This window comes from Schistocerca serialis, chromosome 8 (genome assembly GCF_023864345.2).
Source record: "Schistocerca serialis cubense isolate TAMUIC-IGC-003099 chromosome 8, iqSchSeri2.2, whole genome shotgun sequence".
NCBI lineage: Eukaryota > Metazoa > Arthropoda > Insecta > Orthoptera > Acrididae > Schistocerca > Schistocerca serialis.
This window is the reverse complement of record NC_064645.1, coordinates 119,271,836-119,292,654: the sequence shown is the minus strand read 5'-3', so window position 1 is coordinate 119,292,654 and position 20,819 is coordinate 119,271,836. Positions and strand designations below refer to the sequence as shown.

At 44.0% G+C, this 20,819-nt stretch overlaps 1 protein-coding gene across 1 annotated transcript in view; it reads left to right on the top strand.

The window, feature by feature from the left end:
- Window positions 1–4,394: 4,394 nt before the first annotated feature.
- The window catches only part of LOC126416600 (astakine-like), a 122,688-nt gene continuing 106,263 nt past the window's right edge, over window positions 4,395–20,819 (top strand). Inside the window, exon 1 of the mRNA XM_050084356.1 lies at window positions 4,395–4,512. The gene's annotated coding sequence lies outside the window, so the exon portion shown is untranslated. The remainder of the gene's footprint in view (window positions 4,513–20,819) is intronic.

Below are 20,819 nucleotides of genomic sequence, written 5' to 3'. Positions count from 1 at the left end.
TGCTCTCAGCTGTGGACGGTAAGGCACCTTTTAATTGAGTGCCCCTATTTTACTCCGTTACGCGCCCGTCTACAGCTGTCGCCTGATATATCGTCCATTTTAGCAGATGACACGCGCTCGGCCGATCGCGTTCTCGAGTTTATTAGTGGCAGTGAGATGACGTCAGTCATTTGAAGCTCTTTTTGGGGAAAACCAACCCCTTTCTGTAGTGGATTTTTAAGCTTTCCTTCTGCTTTTAGTTTCTCCACTTTTTTTAGTTTCGTTCCCAATTTCCTTTTTTTACCGTTTCCTAAGTTACAGAGCGGGCGCTAATGACCACAGCAGTTTTGCGCCCCCCCCCCCCAAAAAAACAAAAAAAAGAACAAAAAAACCCATGGAAATCGCATGGGGAGAGATCGGTACTCTACGGAGTGTAATCGAAACACCCTTGGCAATATGAAGGCGGGCATTATCTTCGAACATAATGATGCCATCCGGCAACATTCCAGGGTGTACCGGCCACGATTTTTGCAAAGTGTCCTCGTACCGCTGTGCGTTAACTGTGGCTCCGAGTAGCAGAAACTCAATAAGCAGCGGGCCCTTCCCGTCAAAGGAAAAGTTCATCGTGACTTTCCCGGAGATGGCGTGCATGTTATACCGACTGCGCTGCAGAAGTTCCGCTGGGAAGCCCTTACACATTCTCCATACAGTCCGATCTCTCCCTGTGCGATTTTCATAGTTTTGGAGTCTTCGCAAACATTTCTCCAGAAGGGCATTAAGGGTCTTGTCTCACAATCGGATACGTGTATTAACAGTTATGGCGATTCCGTCTGCGGTAGTAAACGGTTTACCACTTCTTTTCCACCAGTCTTGTTTTCGTTTGACTGCGCCTTATAACTTCAGTATCGACGCTGAAGGCTTCACTTTGGTGTAGAGATGGGCAAGCTCGTTCATCCTTGGGAACTAGTTCACTGGTGATTGCTCTTTTTTGGGAACCGTTCATGTTTACTCGTTCACCGTTCATTGTGCTTGGTACATGATTCTTATGAAAAACTGAAAATTAGTAGCCTAGGTGACTGAAGATGGAAGGCGCCAAGAGGGGGAGTTGCCTCCCCCTGGAGTACAAAATTTTTATTCATAACAGAATTCTCACACAGTTTAGCCAACTGCAGCGTTGTGTGGCTGATCGCAGTGAAATAATATAAGGTGGCGCACGAAAAACTGGCCCCGAGTACAGACTGCTCGCCAATAATGCACGATTTATTGACCGCTACGAGCAGAATAGATAAACATGTAATAATTAGGCAGTGAAGAAATAACAAATAAGGTAATGCAAACAACTTCGAAACAACAAATGACGAATGGTAAGCGACAATGACCAGTCTAGTACTCGGGGCCGATTTTTCGTGCGCCACCCTGTGCCACTGAAATAATATTGTAGGAGTTATCATATTCTCTTTACAAAATGTGACACCATACACTCGATTACGAAGCGCGGGCTTCATTCGGCTGTAAGTCGGTCTGTCTTGCATAACAATGAACATGCTCTTTTACCTGGGATCAAAAAAAGACGGAAAATGGCCACTCGTGTGTGCCGTGCCGCCGTCTACGTCTACATGTACATCCATACTCCGCAAGCCACCTGACGGTGTGTGGCGGAGGGTACCCTGAGTACCTCTATCGGTTCTCCCTTCTATTCCAGTCTCGTATTGTTCGTGGAAAGAAGGATTGTCGGTATGCTTCTGTGTGGGCTCTAATCTCTCTGATTTTATCCTCATGGTCTCTTCGCGAGATATACGTAGGAGGGAGCAATATACTGCTTGACTCTTCGGTGAAGGTATGTTCTCGAAACCCTAACAAAAGCCCGTACCGAGCTACTGAGCGTCTCTCCTGCAGAGTTTATCTATCATCTCCGTAACGCTTTCGCGATTACTAAATGATCCTGTAACGAAGCGCGCTGCTCTCCGTTGGATCTTCTCTATCTCTTCTATCAACCCTATCTGGTACGGATCCCACACTGCTGAGCAGTATTCAAGCAGTGGGCGAACAAGCGTACTGTAACCTACTTCCTTTGTTTTCGGATTGCATTTCCTTAGGATTCTTCCAATGAATCTCAGTCTGGCATCTGCTTTACCGACGATCAACTTTACATGATCATTCCATTTTAAATCACTCCTAATGCGTACTCCCAGATAATTTATGGAATTAACTGCTTCCAGTTGCTGACCTGCTATATTGTAGCTAAATGATAAGGGATCTATCTTTCTATGTATTCGCAGCACATTACACTTGTCTACATTGAGATTCAATTGCCATTCCCTGCACCATGCGTCAATTCGCTGCATATCCTCCTGCATTTCAGTACAATTTTCCATTGTTAGAACCTCTCGATACACCACAGCATCATCTGCAAAAAGCCTCAGTGAACTTCCGATGTCATCCACAAGGTCATTTATGTATATTGTGAATAGCAACGGTCCTATGACACTGCATTACGGCTCACCTGAAATCACTCTTATTTCGGAAGACTTCTTTCCATTGAGAATGACATGCTGCGTTCTGTTATCTAGGAACTCTTCAATCCAATCACACAATTGGTCTGATTGTCCATATGCTCTTACTTTCTTCATTAAATGACTGTGGGGAACTGCATCGAACGCCTTGCGGAAGTCAAGAAACACGGCATCTACCTGTGAACCTGTGTCTATGGCCCTCTGAGTTTCGTGGACGAATAACGCGAGCTGGGTTTCACACGACCGTCTTTTTCGAAACCCATGCTGATTCCTACAGAGCAGATTTCTAGTCTCCATAAAAGTCATTATACTCGAACGTAATACGTGTTCCAAAATTCTACAACTGATCGACGTTAGAGATATAGGTCTATAGTTCTGCACATCTGTTCGACGTCCCTTCTTGAAAACGGGGATGACCTGTGCCCTTTTCCAGTCCTTTGGAACGCTACGCTCTTCTAGAGACCTACGGTACACCGCTGCAAGAAGGGGGCAAGTTCCTTCGCGTACTCTGTGTAAAATCGAACTGGTATCCCATCAGGTCCAGCGGCCTTTCCTCTTTTGAGCGATTTTAATTGTTTCTCTATCCCTCTGTCGTCTATTTCGATATCTACCATTTTGCCATCTGTACGACAATCTAGAGAAGGAACTACAGTGCAGTCTTCCTCTGTGAAACAGCTTTGGAAAAGGACATTTAGTATTTCGTCCTTTAGTCTGTCATCCTCTCTTTCAATACCATTTTGGTCACAGAGTGTCTGGACATTTTGTTTTGATCCACCTACTGTTTTGACGTAAGACCAAAATTTCTTAGGATTTTCTGCCAGGTCAGCACATAGAACTTTACTTTCGAATTCATTGAACGCCTCTCGCATAGCCCTCCTCACACGTCCTTTGCACGTGTCATAACAAAAAATCTTGCCTTTTTACAAGTATTTCTTCTGCTGTTTGTCGAAATAGTGAAGTAAGCCGATACGCCGTTTTGTTACCTGAAAAGATGCATGTATTACATACCACGTAATTTTTATGTAGTTTACGTAATTACAAAATACATTTTAATTACCGGTCGTGGACGCTGAATAGAATACGAAAAGAACCAGACGTTCAGAGTTCAAGCAAGGTTTGAAACAGATCTAGAATGGGCGTGCGAAGCGAACGAAACGAACAACAACTCGATACTGAACTATGAGCAGTCGGCAATGGAACTGCGACGAGCGGCCACGCGAAGAAGGACGAGTCTGGCCGAGCGAGACCGAGACCGAGACAGACGGGAACGTGACCGAGGCTGGAACGAGACCGGCCGACGTGCCGTTTGCGAACGAGACCGACCGTTTCCCGTTCCCGGAAACTATAAGCAGAAATCCGCGACCGAAGTGAACTATGAAAGACCTTTCCCCAGAATTCGTTCCTCGCTCGTTCCGTTCATCTTGGTGAACCGTTCCTTTGAACCCGTTAGTTCGCGAACGACCCATCTCTACTATGGCGCGACCAAAGGATGTAATCATAATATTTACCATGACAAATGCTTAAGATAGGACCTTAGGTCTGATATCTCGCACCTTGCATACACCAAGTCAGCCTAGCAGGTAGAATAAAAACGTGATGCACGAAAATAAACCACTACAGTCCCTGAAGAGGTCCGTGTTACTGGTCCACATCACATGCATTGCTCCTCTATGGTGAATTAAAAGCTCAGTCAGTTTTAAGATTAAGTGATTACTACTTGACCCCAGAATTTAAACAGAAGACAAACACGCTTACAGTTTCAAAACCGCACATTCCGCAGCCGGCTTGCTCTCGAGATAAAAACCGGAGGGAAACACGGGCAAACAAACTAATCCGCCGGAAAACAGGCGCAGTGAGCAGATAGCGCCCTCCTGCAGCCCCCATCCGCCTCGCTACCTTGGCACCGCCCGCATCCTCGCCAGTATATACCCGGAGCGCCGGCCCCGCACGCAAAGCAGTCCCGTCTGTTCGCGGCCAGAGACCACCGCCCACTTAGCCACAGCCATTCGCTCCAACGCAGGTGAGTCGGGTGAGAGAACCTTCGCCAGTTCGCCTCACTTATCGTTAGGGACGGTTCGGCACGAAACAAGAATAAGCAAGAGCATTTCACGGCATTCGGGTAGGGTCACATGATACCCCTCGCTTCCTACTTTGGAGACTCCGTACTGGATTTCTTTGTATTTTGTTGTTTTTGGATTAAAACATGCGTGATATGACAACAGGCCGTTTCAAGTCAATGGTGAACTGATGATTTACCACAAACGTCACTCTTGGTACGATTTGTTACATCTGAATGTCAGTTAACTACACATCAACGATGAAAAGCCTTCAGGAGAGCGCAAGATAAACAGTAATAATGCTTTAAACTGCCTGTGAACAGCGTGATCTTATGGTTATAGACATGTAGTTTTGGTGGTGGAGGAAGTAGGTTGGCGCTTTGCTATATGCTAATTTTTTCCAACATTTTCGTGTTTTCAACAGATTCTGGTCCTTTCTCATACATTAAATAGAAGTGTGTTTTGCAATACTCGATATTATTAGGTACAGGGTGTTCGAAAATACCAGTTAAAAACTTATAGGACTTGTAGAGGGGAGTGAGTAGATGAAGTTTTTAATTGGAACCTATGTCCGGAAACATAGCGTTTCCATGCTATAACCATTTGAAAACATGTGACAGCGCGACCACTTTTACAAGTAACTGATTAGGTTTGACCCAGTACATCACTTGTTCTACAGTTCCACTCACCAATAGCCAAAGAAATTGCTCGTGTACTCGTCGAAGAGTTCTCTTCAACGTGATGCAGTACGAGCTCTCCATATTCAGGTCGTCCGGCGTCTCCTTGGAGACCACTGTCATGCCTGCTGACGGAGGAGGTTGGTTGGTTGGTTGTTGGGGGAAGGAGACCAGACAGCGTGGTCATCGGTCTCATCGGATTAGGGAAGGATGGGGAAGGAAGTCGGCCGTGCCCTTTCAGAGGAACCATCCCGGCATTTGCCTGGAGTGATTTAGGGAAATCACGGAAAACCTAAATCAGGATGTCCGGACGCGGGATTGAACCGTCGTCCTCCCGAATGCGAGTCCAGTGTCTAACCACTGCGCCACCCCGCTCGGTGACGGAGGAGGTTGCCTCTCTCAAAGCCGTTGCATAATTGTGGTGAAAACGCTAGCGATGAAGTGGGCTTTGTGGAGAACAATCATCATAAAGGGGACGAGCAACTTCGCCATTCAGAAGGATCATGTCGATGGATTCTGCAAACACGTACTCGACCATGTTGCTCTAACATTCAAGACAGCCCATCCGATGTAAAAAAAAAAAAAAAAAAAAAAAAATAACTAACTCCATAACTACCCTGTTGCATACCTACAGTGGGACAGTTATTGAACTATATGAAATAAAATCGACGTAACTTCTGAACGGTTTGCGTTAGGACGTTCAAACTGCACGGTTGGCCACGGGCCACTATAGGAACTAGTATGATTCAAATGGCTCTGAGCACTATGGGACTTAACATCTGAGGTCATCAGTCCCCTAGAACTTAGTACTACTTAAACCTAACCAACCTAAGGACATCACACACATCCTTGCCCGAGGCAGGATTCGAATCTGTGACCGTAGCGGGCGCGCGGTTCCAGACTGAAGCGCCTAGAACCTCTCAGCCACACCGGCCGGCTGAATTAGTATGCGTATGCATGGTTCGGTTTAGCAACGAAGCCCACTTTCATTTGGATGGGTTCGTCAATAAGCGAAACTGGTGCATTTGGGGGACTGAGAACCCGCATTTCGCGATCGAGAAGTCTCTGCGCCCTCAGTGGCTGACTGTGTGGTGTACAATGTCCAGTGACGGCGTAATCGGTGCGATATTCCTTGATGGCGCGGTGGCTACCGTATGGTATGTGAAGGTTTTGGAAGATGATTTCATCCCCGTTATCCAAATTGGCCCTGATTCGACAATAAGTGGTTCCTGAAAGACGGATCTGGAAACCATCGGAGCAGGATAGTGTTTCCAGAATGAAATTTTCACTCTACAGCGGAGTGTGCGCTGATATGAAACTTCCTGGCAGATTAAAACTGCGTGCCGGACCGAGACTCGAACTCGGGACCATTGCCTTACTCGGACAAGTGCTCCACCAACTGAGCTGTGAGGACGGGACGTGAGTCGTGCTTGGGTAGCTCAGTTGGTAGAGCACTTGCCCGCGAAAGGCAAAGGTCCCGAGTTCGAGTCTCGGTCCGGCACACAGTTTTAATCTGCCAGGAAGTTTCACATCAGCGCAGACTCCGCTGCAGAGTGAAAATCTCATTCTGGAAACATCCCCTAGGCTGTGGCTAAGCCATGTCTCCGCAATATCCTTTCTTTCAGGAGTGCTAGTTCTGCAAGGTTCGCAGGAGAGCTTCTGTAAAGTTTGGAAGGTAGGAGGCGAGGTACTGGCAGAAGTAAAGCTGTGAGGACGGGGCGTGAGTCGTGCTTGGGTAGCTCAGTTGGTAGAGCACTTGCCCGCGAAAGGCAAAGGTCCCGAATCCGAGTCTCGGTCCGCCACACAGTTTTAATCTGCCAGGAAGTTTCAGGACAGTGTTTGATGTCCTGGAGGAGCACTTTGGGGACCGCATTCTGGCTCTAGGGTACCTAGAGCCCACTGGCACGGGCCTTGATTGACCGCCGTATTCTCCAGATTTGAACACATGCGACTCTTTTTTGTGGGGCTACATTAAAGACAAGGTGTACAGCAATAACCCCAAAACCATTACTGAGCTGAAAGCAGCAGTTCAGTATGTCATCGACAGCATCGATGTTCCGACACTTCAGCGGGTCATGCAGAATTTCGCTATTCGTCTGTGCCACATCATCGCCAATGACGGCAGGCATATCGAACATGTCATAACCTAAATCCGAATATCTGTAGTGACGTTTGCATGTTGAATAAAGTGTGTGCACGCCGTAGTTTATAACTAATTTACGTTTATTTTCATATAGTTCAATATTTGTCACCCTGTACCTAGCAAAAACAGTTTTCAAACGGCTGTGGTACGGAAACGGTGTGTTTCCGGACATGGGTTCCTATTCAAAATATTATGTACTCACTCCCCTCCATTCCTAGAAACTTGTAACTGGAATTTCCGAACAGACTGTACAAGAGTTAGCTCTCTGAGGGAAGATTTGCTTCGACTTCATTATTTCAGTCCGATTAAAAAACGAAAGATGAAACTCCTGCAAGCGAAGCGACCAGCAATGATATTTGTACTCTAGTTTGTAATAATACTTTGCTGTTCGCTTCGAACATTTCACAGTGTTTCGAGAGTGTAGATTGGCAGGAACCGAAGAAGACAGCTTCAATTGCTGCGAGCGAAACACGCAGCAATCATGTTTCTAGTCTCGCTTGTCAGAAATACTTTGTTTTTTAACTTCACCTTTCACAACTCGCCAAATGATCATTTAGGAGCAAAGTAAGAACACACAATTGTAGCAAGCAATACTATGCGCCAAGACTGCTATTCAATGCATTGACTGCTATAAATTACAAAAAAATTTAGGTGAATCTTACAGTACGTGATTGTTCCATAAGCAGAAACCAGCAACACGACCACTCACGTATTGAAAATAAGGACAAACTTTTACTTCCCTCCCCTTGTTCACAAAAACAGCGGCAGTGACAAAATTTCATGAGTCATTTGCTCACGAGTTGTTACTGCAGTGTTTCACATATAAATGTTCTGCTTTCTTAATATCTACACAGGGCCTACAAAACACTAAAGACAAAAATGTCTACACCACTCCGCACACAGGCTCTTACGAAACGAAGCAATCCTATTGTTTCTTTCTACTCTCAAATGCTATTGGTTATTCTTGTTTCGGGCTGAGATGCCCTTAACGATAAGTTGCCCTCTCTGGTTCTATAGTCTGTCGTGCTGGCTGTGACTGGTATAACTAGATACGTAACATAATTTGCAATAGTGGACATGTAGAGTAACGATTTTAAACTTTTAAGTCTTCCTGGTAACGATGCAAATTGACGAAACTAATTGCACCATAGAAAACTTTCACAGATTTATGAGTTTTCGCTTGATAATATCAGTCCAGTGGCGATTTAGACATTTGTTCGTTAGATTTTGTATACCTGTTACCCCAGCTACCCTTGTTTCTATACTGAAACAGTATAAATATGTTATTGAGCTGGGCTTTGCAATATATTCACTTACTTATCTAATAAAGCTGTCCATAGTGATATTTTCCCAGACAGACTTATGATACGTACCTCAACCGGTAAAAATGGAACCCTTTGTAGGATCACTTTGTGCTCCGTCTACCTGTTACTGTCCGACACTTAGGATCCCTTTTTTCAGTGACAGGTAGAGGTATCATTTTGAAATTTATGTCGCATACTAAGGTCTACAGTCCCGTGGCGATGTAAAACATATATGCTTCTAAGCCAACGCAATCAAACGATATGACCATTTACGCCTCGTATTTCGATAGTCGTAAATTCACTCATCAAAAACTAGACTACTTGTCATTGACCTAAAATAATAAAATTTGGCAGGAAACTAGGTTTCACAGTACAGGTAAATGAAAAAAAATCCTCCTTAAAAAATCAGAAGATGGAGTACTCAAACAATGAATACGTCGATAAGCTTTCGATGCATCCAATAACCAAGCTGTGTCTGTAAGGACCCTCTTTACTCAGGAACAGGTAGAGATATCATGTTGAAATTTATGACAAATACTAAGTGCTATTGTTCCTTGGCGGTTACATAATTTAAACTTCTAAGTCAATGCAGTCAAAAGATACGGCCATATATAAAAATGGAAATGAAGTCCCATGCTTCTTTACAGAGCGTAGGGGAACGATGCGGGAAACCCGCACCGCCTTGCTAGGCAAGATCCTAATGCCATATATATCACACTTTATTACTCGCAAATTCACTTATTAGAACGGATGCAGGGTGAAGAAAAAATACCGCACTTGCGATTACTCATGCAGATTAAAGACACAGTTTTATCTAGCAAAATTACCTTGGGTGCATTTTGGAAAACGTATTAACACGGAGAACTGGCTAAACTATCACATTGTGCAGCGCATCGGAATGGCAAGAGCAACGTGTATCATCCCACACCACTTTGCAGCCACCGTAGCGCACTGAGGTACTTACTCAACTGCTCCTCTTTCCGGACACGGATTACTTCCTGCAAGCAAAGACGAACTCTGTGAGGTGGATTTGTGGACACACGCAACACTACTTGTTCATTGATGGCGAGAAATGTATCCTTGACTTTTGACAGTTTCTTAATGAACGCCACTGTCCAGTTGTCCGCAATCCAAAATACAGACAATTTTTCTTCAGTTTCCTCTGCAGTGTCTTCCTTAACCCATCCCAGGGCTTGATGTTCCTGTCATGAAGAGTTGATCCCCACCTCTTCCAATCTTGGAACCGATATATTCAGTGGTATTCGGAATTTTCTTCTTAGTCTGACGTCTTGCTGCGCCCTCCTCCTCGCGTGATGCCTGTTTCCTGAAATTCTCGGTGGTATTAATGACAAACATAAATAAATAAATAAAAATAAAAAAGAACGAAAAGAAAAATAATTAAATGAACTATGTACAGTGTACCTCTACTCCACGCCAGAAGACGGCGTTCCACCAAGCGGAAGACGATGGACATTTTATAAATAAAGCGATATTGACTGACTAGCTTCGCTCGTGAAGCTATTTTCAACTTCCACAACAGTCACTATTGGTCTTGACACAACCCACATGTCATGCGTGAATGTGGCTTTCTGGCACGTTTCACTATAAGTCTGTGTGCTGGAATCGTGGGAGAAGTGCTTTTGAACTCTTACCTATTGCCTGACAAGTTGAATGCACCCCTGTAATGTACTTTTCTTTGCAATAATTTGCCTGACACATAAGGAAACGTTCCACTTGGCGTTCGGTGGCAGGTATAGCTTCAGTATGAAGGCGCACCTCCACACTTTGGAATGAATGTGTGTAACTCTTTAAATGAAGGTTTTCCAGGGAAATGGATTGGTCGTGGAGGTCCAATGTTCCGGCATCCACGTTTCTCGGACCTTCATTCACTAGACTTTTATTTGTGGGGTCACTTAAAGGACCAAGTTTATAGTACTCCACCTACGGACATACACGATCTAATAGATCGCGTGCATGACGCTTCAACAATGGTGGATGCGGGTTTGTTGCGTAGAGTCCAACATAGTATGATACACCGAGTGACGAAGTGTTTCTAAATGTAAGGTGGTCGCTTTGAACATCTTCTCTAAAGAGAACGTTGCTCGTACGGTACGTACCACCTCTGTGAAGATAAGGTTGGACTTCAAACGTACAGAATGGAACTATTGTACATAGCATAATGTGTAGTCTAGTGCGGCTTACCTATAGTGTTTTTTGTATCTCATCGGATACAGACGATGTTAGTGTAGCCACTGTCATTTTCAGTTGGTTTTATTTGTATCACGGACGAAACACAGTGGATGTTTACCACTGTACGAAGTTCACGTTATGTCTTAACGTTAAATAAATGTAACGCTAACCGAGAGAAATATACAAGATAGCATTACGGATGCAATTTATACTTTAACTGAAAGAAATAAACAAAAGCGTTTGCTACGAACGCCACTCGAACAGGATAAGTCCACAGATTCTTTCCCCAAGGCAGCTCCTCGGCCCATTGAGTTAATGGGATAGCTGCTGCACATCGTAGAGAAAATGCTGCCTGTTATTGGCCACGTTACACGCAGTTATATCGTTGCCAGAGCCTCGTTTTTGAAATCGCGTTTCTATTAAACCTATTGGCGAGACTAGGTTTTGCTAGATGCGCTTTTGTCTTGAACTGAACTGGGGAATCGTATGCCGACCTCCAATTGCGGCATTTATTTGTCCGCCATGTTTACAAATCTGTCCTGGTGGTCGTGCGGATTCGGCGTGGTAGCCCAGCGTGATCGGTCATGGGAGAGGACGGTAACAAGAAACTAAGTTTTTATTGACAGAATAAAATAGATGTCATGTGATATCCTCGATCGGATTCCACGTTAAAATCAAATGGTTCAAATGGCTCTGAGCGCTATGGGACTTAACTGCTGTGGTCATCAGTCCCCTAGAACTTAGAACTACTTAAACCTAACTAACCTAAGGACACCACACACATCCATGCCCGAGGCAGGATTGGAACCTGCGACCGTAGCAGTCACGCGGTTCCAGACTGTAGCGCCTAGAACCGCACGGCCACTCCGGCCGGCCTCCACGTTAAACTGTAGGTCCCCTCTCACTGGTTGGATAAATGGGGTACCTTTGGAACATACAAGTCGTCGAAGCGGCATCCAGTAGAAACATTTGTGCCAGGCTATTGAGCCAAAAAGGATAATTATTATTATCTATATACACTGAAGAGCCAAAGAAACTGGTACGCTTGCCTAATATCGTGTAGGGCCACCGCGATCACGCAGAAGTGCCGCATCACGACGTGACAGGGACTCGACTAATGTCTGAAGTAGCACTGGAGAGAACTGACACCATGAATCCTGCAGGGCTGTCCATAAATCCGTAAGAGTACGAGGAGGTGGAGATCTCTTCTGAACAGCACGTTGCAAGGCATCCCAGATATGCTCAACAAAGTTCATGTCTGGGGAGTTTGGTGCCCAGCGGAAGTATTTAAACTCAGAACAGTTTTCCTGTAGCCACTCTGTAGCAATTCTGGATATGTGGGGTATCGCATTGTCCTGCTGCATTTTCCCAAGTCTGTGGGAATGGACAATGGATATGAATGGATGCAGGTGATCAGACAGAATGCTTACGTACGTGTCACCTGTCATAGTCGAATCTAGACGCATCACTCCAACTGCACACACCCCACACCATTACAGAGTCTCCACCAACTTGAACATGCATTCATGAGGTTATCTCCACACCAGTATCATCCAGTCATCTACAGTCCAATGTCGGTGTTGACGGGCCCAGGCGAGGCGTAAAGATTTGTGTCGTGCAGTCATCAAGGGTACACGAGGGGGCCTTCGGCTACGAAAGCCAATATCGATGATGTTTCGTTGAATGGTTCGCACGCTGATGGTCCAGCATTGAAATCAGCAGCAACTTACGGAAGGGTTGCACTTCTGTCACGTTGAACGATTCTCTTCAGTCGTCGTTGCTCCTGTTCTTTTTCCGGTCGCAGCGATGTCGGAGATTTGATATTTTACCGGATTCGTGATATTCACAGTACACTCGTGAAATGGACGTACGGGAAAATCCCCACTTCATCGCTACCACGGAGATGCTGTGACCCATCTCTCGTGAGCCGACTATAACACCACGTTCAATCTCACTTAAATCCTGATAACCTGTCATTGTAGCAGCCGTAACCGATCTAACAACTGCGCCAGACACTTTTTGTCTTATATAGGCGTTGCCGAGCGCAGCGCCATATTCTGCCTACTTACTTATCTCCGTATTTGAATACGCACGCCTATACCAGTTTCTTTGGCGCTTCGGTAAACATACATCAGTTTCTGTGGAATCCTCAGACCGCGAGTCCAAGACGTACTTGTCCGATTATACACTGACGGAAAAAACCTCAACACAAAAAATAGTTAATGTAGAGTAATGAAACTTCGGGAAAGGTAAGTGATTAATACTGCAAGATTACAGTTTAATGCAAGCTCAAGGTAGTCCATTGCAAATTTGCACGTTAATAACCGGTGTAACCGCCAGAATGTTGGATGCAAGCACGCAAACGTGAAGACTTTGTGTTTTACAGGCGGCGGTTGTCATTTTGTGGGACGGATTCCATGCCTGCCGTACTTGGTCGGTCAATACGGGGACGGTTAATGCTGGTTGCGAATGGCGCTGGTGTTGTTGTCCGATGATGTCCCATATGTGCTCGATTGGAGACAGATCTGGTGATCGAGCAGGCCTGGGCAACGCATCGACACTCTGTAAAGCATGTTAGGTTACAACAGCAGCCTGTGGACGAGCGTTATGCTGTTGGAAAACACCCCCTGGGAAAATCGCACCCCAAACCATAACTCCATTTGTAGTCCCAGTGTACCTAGCACACAGACAGGTTGGGTACATGCTCTTAACTGGTCCTTCTAACCAATACAGGGCCATCACTGGCATCAAGGCAGAACCAGCTTCCATCAGGAAACACGACAGTCCTCCATCCTGCCCTCCAATGAGTTCTCGCTTGACACCACTGAAGTCGCAAATCGTTTTGTGGGCGTCATACTGTTATCTCGCTAACTCATATTTATTGCACTGAGAACTGTGGCAACCAGTCCGATTAAAATTTGTTATTGAAGATGAGGCACTGGAACAAGTTTTCCGGTTAGATATTTAGGCTGTGGTATCAACTTAAGTAACGATAATGACGTACAGAATAGGAGCACTAAATTTCAGCACATATATGGAATTACAAATAATACCTGAAAGATCAAGACGAGGAAAGACATAAAAAAAAGTTTTGCAAAACAATGGCTGTGCCTGTCTTGCTCCGTGGCAGTGAAACTTATACTGAAAAGAAAATAAAGACAAAAGCGCCATGCAAGAAATGAGATTTTTGAGATCTGTTGAAGGTTGCTCGAGAAGTTAATTTGTAAGAAATGAGAATATGCGTTGAGATCCAGAAACATAGACTAAATAACAAAGTGGAAGAATAAAAGGAGAAACAGAGGCAACATCTTAAACACATGGAAGAAGACAGAATTCCAGTCACTGTAAAGAAGTACAAGCCCCCAGGAAAACGAGAAGAATAGTGACTTTCAACAGTACTAATAAAACAGCTCAAAATGTAAAAGTATTCTTATACCACAACCTTTTATAAACCTAGGAAGCAACTGCATTACACATCACCTAATATCCGGAACTGTTATTTCGCAGCCAAATAACAGTATAATTACGTACATCCGCAATGAATTTTTACATTGCAGTGGAGTGTACTTTAAACTGAAACTTCCAGAAAAGTTCAGACTGTGTGCCAGACCGACAATCGAACCCAGAACCTTCGTTTTCCAAGGGCAACTGCTCCACTGAGTGAGCCATCAAGACACCATTCATGATCCACCCTCACAACTTAACTTCCAGCAGTACCTCTCGCCCAGTTCCTTCAAAATTTCGCAGAAGTTACGTCGCATAATTTGCGGGACTGCTACTCATGGAGTTGAGTGCCCATTTGTAACAAAGTTTTAGTCAGCAGGAAAATTTCAGTATAGTTATAGTTGATGAGGTTGCAAAACTACGTCGGTTATTGTTTTACCTGCCACATGTCTTTAACTGAAAGGAGATTACCGTGGCAAAAAAGCAAACGGGATGAAAGAAAAAGTAGAATATTCTATATTCAAAACTGAAGATGTAGTTTATAGCATTTATATAGAAATGAATACATTAGGACAAAGTACACAGAAAAGGGGGAAACACACAGTACATCGAAATAACTCGTTAAAACCGGTTGTCAAGGAATCTGTGTCTTCGCTCGTGGGTCTTAAAGGAGGAAAACCTGTTGTTTATCTTACTGCCTCCCGGACATGAGAAAATACAGTCCCAAGAACGACGCCAGATAAATTGTTTATCACTTCTTCTCCGAACACTACATCAGAATACGACGTAATAAATATGTGGCAATAGAAAAGCTGATGACACGCGCCATCACAGCGTACCAATCCAAACAGTTTATAGGTACAACGCAAAGAAAGAAATCTATCAGCTTCTGAAAGAAAAAGGATCATTTCAATCGGAGTTCCGCGTAAAATAGTGTTACAATAGCGCGGAGGAAGTAATAGGTAAAGATGCGGTAGAAGAAATCTCCAAACAATGTTCTCAAAACACTAATAGCTTGCATTCTGTAATTCTCCATACACCAACCGATTTAGAATCTTATCACGAGCTCTGATCGTTCCTTTGGACGGCTCTGATCACAGCTTGTTTTATAATAATTCAATTTTTCTAGTAAAGTGCATCAAACACGGAAGGCTAGCATCAGATCGCACTTTTCTCTGCGGGCGCGCGGATGTAAGTGACAAGACGGGTAATAGGCGTCCACACTGACTGTACACTTAAGTATCTAAATTCATCGGAGAAAAGTAGAAGCAGGTTCACATTTTTTTTGTGTGAATTTAAAATCTTTACTCAAATTGAGAACCATTCTGAATATTTTCGGCAGGGGATACAGTCCCTTTCCTATTTCCTATGTAACCTAACAAAGCTGGCTGTAATGATATGAAGTGTTCGTCAATTCTGTAAAGAAATTATCGGCTAACAGATATGGTCCAACAGCGCAGTGCTTTTCCAACATTGGTACTACAGAATGTTGCATGCCTTTTTGTTCCACGGAAGTGATAAAACCAGACAAGGTGGTTAAGCCAGAGGTCTCGGATTCAGGAGAATGTTTGTTTAAATTCTCATCCGGCCATCAATATTTATGTTCTTTCTTGTGATTTCTCCGAATCACTTAAGACTAATTCCAGGCTGGTTCCTTTGAGGGAGTACGGCGTATGTCCTTCCCCAACCTGAGTTTGTGCTCCATCTATATTGACGCCGTCGTCGACAGAATGCCAAACCTTAATCTTTCTTCCCCTCTTCGACTGGACAATATAAACTATTTAGTTCACTTACCAAGTTATAAGGGCGACCAAAAATTTTACATTGAACCAGTATTACCATTTTTACATGCCCAGAAAAGCAGTATGATAGAAAATCGGCTTTATCAGCCATTTGACTTCCGTTACTGGCTAAGGCTTGCCCCAATCTACTCATTACTATCTTCATCTGAACACATCCAAGTCGGTCCTGCTTGTTGTCCAATGATATCCAGCCACCATCCCACAGGTTGCCTTTCCAGACTATCCTCATTGCTTGGAACCCAGCGGAGAATTTTCTTGGTCTACGGAAGAAAATACATTCGACAAACTAAATGTCCCGCCTACCTCCATTTCACTGTGATTGCACTCACAATTAAGCATCCCACTCCAATCTGTTCACAATTTGTTTGCTTCACTCACTCCTGGTACAAGGTGGGCAAATAAAAGTGGCCCGGAAAATACTTCACGCACCTTAAGGCAACCCAGTTTACACCATCTGCGACAAGTTGGGTTGCCTTTCTTAATGTGCATGTAGTACTTTCTGGTCCAGTTTCACTTTGCCCTTCCTGGAAATTCAGTAACGTAACTCTTAAATTGTTCTCTGAGGAGGCGTCACGGCTTTAAGTGTTTAGGCTTTAAAAGTCTACGTCTGTTTGTCATGTGTCCATGCACGCAATACCTTCTGACTGCAACTTTTAATTTTGAGAAGCATCGAAAACTTTGCTTTTAAGCTCCTACTTAGGTTAGAAAAAGCAGTCCAACCACTTCAGCTCTTCTGTATATTTCTTTTTCTGTTCATTGTCATTGTCGTCATCCGTCCTGAAAACATAAGCTCATCAGTTGGGTCTTTAACTCCGCTGCTAGTATGTACGGTTCTCTCCCCGATATCCTGGCCTTACATTATTATAGTGCCATCGAAACTGATTTTGTGTCTGCTTTCAAACTTGCTTTACCAAGCCGTCGTTTTCATTGTTAGAATCTATCTGCACTAGAGATAAACAGTACTTCCTTTAGGACTGCTGAGAACAGTTTTGGTGATATGGATTTACCTTGCCTGATCTCATTCAATTTTGAATTTCTCATATCATGATGAGGTGTAGTGAAAGCTGTAGACTCGCATATACTCATACACTACGCTCAGCATATTCACATTAGATGCTATTTCAACGGAAACTATTGTAATTTCTATTACTGTATTCTTCTCAAGAATCTGAGCGATCGAGCCACGTTGGTTACCATGTTCAGGTATTGACAAATTTGACATTTCTTTAAAATCAAGCAGAATGAAGTCTTTCCGTTTGGAGCTGACCAAGCCACTGCCACCCTTTGAAGGATGTTTCGTCACATTCGTTTTTAAATATTTTTTTTTAAACAGAGACCATACGACACAAGGGCAAGGAAACGATTTCCTAACAGGCATCATCCATCACGACGATCGTTTTTTCCTCTCGATCGACGAATGCGGGAGACTGTTTAATTAGAAAGAAGAAACAAGGGACCTGGCAACATGAGGACCACTCCCACACCCAATTTTGAATAAGAGGCGCTGGAACATGTTGCAGTGGATCCCACTAGAAGTACTCGAAATGGGCGCTGCACATACTAGCGTGAGGCGAATACTCCATGAACAAAAATTACACCCATATCACCCAGAACGAGTCCATGAAATGCTTGTAACTGACTTGTCACCAAGAATCGCACTGTGTCAGTGGTTGCACCAACAATGAATTGATCGAGCACATTTCCTCCAAATAGAACGAGGCCTCATTTGATCATGCTGGTATTTCAAACAGCAGGAATAGCCATGTGTGGGATGAGGAAAACCCCTCACGCTGTAGTAGAGTCAAACCATCAGGTACGTTTCGCTGTGAATATCTGGCCTGGCATCGTAGGTGACAATCTCGCTGGGCCATATCTCCTACCTGACCGTCTGAATGGCCACCTGTATTTGAGATTCGCGCAAAGAAGTCTACCTGAGTTGCTGGAGACCGTTCTCTTGGCTGTTCGTGAGACGATGTGGATAATTGCACAGCCTCACTTCAGTGTGCATGTCCGCAACCATCTCATTCTGGATTGGAAGGAGAGGTGCTATTCCATGGCCTGCGAGGTCACCTGACCTGAATTCCCTTGACTATTTCCTGTGGGGACATTTAGAGTCATTTGTGTATGAGACCCTAGTGGCTGTTGTTGTTGTTGTGGTCTTCAGTCCTGAGACTGGTTTGATGCAGCTCTCCATGCTACTCTATCCTGCGCAAGCTTCTTCGTCTACCTACTGCAACCTACATCCTTCTGAATCTGCTTATTGTATTCATCTCTTGGTCTCCCTCTACGATTTTTACCCTCCACACTGTCCTCCAATGCTAAATTTGTGATCCCTTGATGCCTCAGAACATGTCCTACCAACCGGTCCCTATTTCTTGTCAAGTTGTGCCACAAACTCCTCTTCTCCCCAGTTATATTCAATACCTCCTCATTAGTTATGTGATCTATCTAATCTTTAGCATTCTTCTGTAGCACCACATTTCAAAAGCTTCTATTCTCTTCTTGTCCAAACTATTTATTGTCCATGTTTCACTTCCATACATGGCTACACTCCATACAAATACTTTCAGAAACGACTTCCTGACACTTAAATCTATACTCGATGTTAACAAATTTCTCTTCTTCAGAAACGATTTCCTTGCCATTGCCAGTCTACATCTTATATCTTCTCTACTTCGACCATCATCAGTTATTTTGCTCCCCAAATAGCAAAACTCCTTTACTACTTCAAGTGTCTCATTTCCTAATCTAATTCCCTCAGCATTACCCGACTTAATTCGACTACATTCCATTATCCTCGTTTTGCTTTTGTTGATGTTCGTCTTATAGCCTCCTTTCAAGACATTGTCCATTCCGTTCAACTGCTCTTCCAAGTCCTTTCTGTCTCTGACGGAATTACAATGTCAACGGCGAACCTCAATGTTTTTATTTCTTCTCCGTGGATTTTAATACCTACTCCGAATTTTTCTTTTGTTTCCTTTACTGCTTGCTCAATGCGCAGATTGAATAACATCGGGGACAGGCTACAACCCTGTCTCACTCCCTTCCCAACAGCTGCTTCCCTTTCATGTCCCTCGACTCTTATCACTGCCATCTGGTTTCTGTACAAATTGTAAATAGCCTTTCGCTCCCTGTATTTTACCCCTGCCACCTTTAGAATTTGAAAGAGAGTATTCCAGTCAACATTGTCAAAAGCTTTCTCTAAGTCTACAAATACTAGAAACGTAGGTTTGCCTTTCCTTAAGCTGTCTTCTAAGATAAGTCGTAGGGTCAGTATTGCCTCACGTGTTCCAACATTTCTGCGGAATCCAAACTGATCTTCGCCGAGATCGGCTTCTACCAGTTTTTCCATTCGTCTGTAAAGAATTCGCGTTACTATTTTGCAGCTGTGACTTATTAAACTGATAGTTCGGTAATTTTCACATCTGTCAACACCTGTTTTCTTTGGGATTGGAATTATTATATTCTTCTTGAAGTCTGAGGGTATTTCGCCTGTTTCATACATCTTGCTCACCAGATGGTAGATTTTTGTCAGGACTGACTCTCCCAAGGCTGTCAGTAGTTCTAAGGGAAAGTTGTCTACTCCCGGGGCCTTGTTTCGACTCAGGTCTCTCAGTGCTCTATCAAACTCTTCACGCAATATCGTATCTCCCATTTCATCTTCATCTACATCCTCTTCCATTTCCATAATATTGTCCTCAAGTACATCGCCCTTGTATAGACCCTAGTGGATACGGGTTGGAACTAGTTACCAGAATTGTAGCTGCTTGAGATGTGATTCGAAACACACCAGGAATTTTTGTTAGGGTGCGTCAGAATCTTTTTCGCTGATATCACGCTTCCATTGAGATTGCTGGCTGTCAGTTTCAGCACATATTATAAGACACAGTACAAATGATACGTTCATTCTGTCAGTGACGGTATTTTCAATTAACAGTAAGTAACGTAGATAAAAAAGAGCACAGCAATGCGATTTTATTCCTATTATCTCCTTAAGCCGGCTTATTCGAATCCAGTTTCCCCTACCTCAAATTGTTCAGTGGAGCATCTTCTATGTCCTGTTAAACTTTTGCACGCTCTTACGGAAGCACCCTGTACATCCTCATACATTTGCGCTCGGTTGCATATACGCTGCAGCAACGCCATCAAACAAAAACTTTTGATCGCCCACTTCGCAATCAGTGCAATTTAGCAAGTGAGAAATAGGTCAGCGGTTATTACATGTGAAAAAATACATTCGAGATAAAACATTATGACCATCTGCTTAACAGCGTATTTGTCAACCTTTCCAAAGGAACACAATATAGCAACAATTCAGCGCAGAATATATTCGAAAAGTATGTGTTATACCGGAGCCAAGGTAGCCCCTAACGGTCGGCAACCCATATTACACCACAGTGGACGAGGTTGTCTATGCCCAAGGCGTACCAAAAGCACCATGGTAAACACCGACTATTTACATACATGATAATGGAAACAGACATTCCGAGCACTACTTCCTGCAGGGGGAGCTCGAACCACGGCCTGCAGGAAGTATCACTACGCCAAAACCTGATTAGCTGGAGACAGTTATTTAGGGGCTGGAACCTGCCCCAAAGTTCAGTTCACGCCGGATGCCGGCCTCGTGTACTGCGACCATTGAAGATTACGTCTTAGTCTCTGAATTGGACTGTTACTAGTGTGTGTGTGTGTGTGTGTGTGGGTGTGTGT